Below are 2,451 nucleotides of genomic sequence, written 5' to 3'. Positions count from 1 at the left end.
ACAACATCCAACACCAATTCCTGTTTAAGACACTAGCGAAAATAGGAATGGAAGGAAAGTTCCTCAAGACAATACAAGCTACATATGAACAACCAACAGCCAAAGTCATAGTCAATGGAGAAAAGACTAACACAATCCCACTGAAAAAGGGAACCAGACAAGGATGCCCCTTGTCTCCACTCCTATTTAATATCGTGCTGGAGGTTTTAGCTAACAGCATAAGGCAAAGAAGTGACATCAAAGGTATTCGTCTAGGGAAGGAAGAGGTGAAACTATCATTATTTGCAGATGATATGATTTTATATATGGAAAATCCCAAAAGTTCCACAAAGGGAGTACTAGAAGCAATAGAGGAGTTTGGCAGAGTGGCAGGATACAAGATCAACAAACAGAAGTCCATCGGACTGTTATACACATCAGATAAGACCACAAAAGAAGAGATCAAAAAGGTGGTACCCTTCACAATAGCCAAACAAAAATATCTAGGGATACAAACTGAAATATCTAGGGATACACTTGACTGAAAAAACAAAAGATCTATATAGGGAAAAGTATAGAACACTATTACAAGAAACCAAGAGCGACCTCAACAAATGGAAGAATATTCCATGCTCTTGGATTAATATAGTTAAGATGTCAGTTCTGCCAAAGGCACTATATAAGTTTAATGCTATCCCGATACAATTACCATCATCTTCCTTCAAAGAAATGGAAAAACTGATTACTAACTTCATATGGAGAGGGAAGAAGCCCAGAATTAGCAGAGAACTCCTCAAGAAGAAGGACACCGTGGGAGGGCTTGCTTTACCTGACTTTGGCAAATACTATGCAGCCACAGTTCTCAAAACTGCATGGTATTGGTACAATGACAGATACTCAGACCAATGGAAAAGAACTGAAAACCCAGAAATAAAAGCATCAGCATACACACAGCTGATCTTTGACAAGGGCCCCAAAAATATCAAATGGGAAGCAGATGCCCTCTTTAACAAGTGGTGCTGGAAAAAATGGATATCAACATGCAGAAAAATGAAGCAAGACCCTTATCTCACTCCATGCACAAGAATAAACTCAAGGTGGATCACAGACCTTGAAGTTAAACCCCAAACTATTAGGGCCATCAATGAGGGAATTGGGACCAACTTGAGAACTTTGGCGCAGGGAATACACAGGCTATCAGAAATAGGGAAGGACACAAACACAGAGGAGGCACAAATCGACAAATGGGATATACTGAAGATAAAACACTTGTGTACATCTAAAGAATTCACCAAGAGAGTAATAAGAGAGTCCACAGACTGGGAAAACATCTTTAGCAATGACACATCAGACAAAGGCCTTATTACTAAAATCTACAGTACTCTGCTAGCTTCCAAAAAGAAAAAAACCAATAGCCCACTTGAAAGGTGGGCAAAGGACTTGAACAGAAGTTTCACAGGGGCAGAAATCTGAATGGCCAACAAACATATGAGAAAATGTTCCCGATCTTTAGCCATAAGAGAAATGCAAATTAAAACAACAATGAGGTACCACCTGACACCCTCAAAGGTAGCCCAATTCAAAAAATCAGAAAGCAACAAGTGTTGGAGGGGCTGTGGGGAGACAGGAACTCTCATCCACTGCTGGTGGGACTGTAAGTACGTACAGCCACTATGGAAATCAATCTGGCGATACCTAAAACAGATGGAAATAGAGTTACCACATGACCCAGCAATCCCCCTACTGGGCATATACCCAGAAGAGGCAAGAAACAAACCAAGACCAGACATCTGTGCTGCAATGTTCATTGCGGCACAGTTCACAATTGCAAGGAGTTGGAAGCAACCCAAATTTCCATCAACTGAAGATTGGATTAAAAAACTGTGGTATATACATACAATGGAGTACTATGCATCACTAAAAAGCAGTGATGAACGTATGAGGCACATAGCGGCATGGGAAGAACTGGAGGAAATCATGCTAAGCGAAGTAAGTCAGGCACAAAAGGACAAGTACAACATGAGTCCGCTGAGGTAAGAATTTAAAAAAATTTTAAAAAAAGCAAAAGTGGCATAAGGAACAAAGCTACTGTATACAAACATTTTAGGGGTGAAGACTGTGTAGTAAGGAAGAGACCAGACCAAAACCAGGGATGTACATGGTAGACAATGGTGGAGGAGGTGGGGAAAGGAAAACAAAAGGATGAATATAAGGAAGAAAAGGGTAGTGGGGTCATGGGGCATTAATCCACCCAAGGGGAGGGTATTGTTTATATCTCCACAGGGAAAGTGGGACCAGACTTCAACCCAGTGTCGCAAGGTGTGAATGCAATATCCCGGCGTGGAGGAGGGAAGCAGTGGAGAGGTCTGGGAGGCTGGCCCCAGCACCATAAATTAAGTGGATTCCTGCCCCTCCCCCGAAAAGAATTTGTTCCAAAGGACGACATTGACCCTGCAGCTCCGGAAGATGGAC

This window comes from Tenrec ecaudatus, chromosome 2 (genome assembly GCF_050624435.1).
Source record: "Tenrec ecaudatus isolate mTenEca1 chromosome 2, mTenEca1.hap1, whole genome shotgun sequence".
Lineage (NCBI taxonomy): Eukaryota > Metazoa > Chordata > Mammalia > Afrosoricida > Tenrecidae > Tenrec > Tenrec ecaudatus.
Note: the sequence above shows the minus strand (reverse complement) of the source record.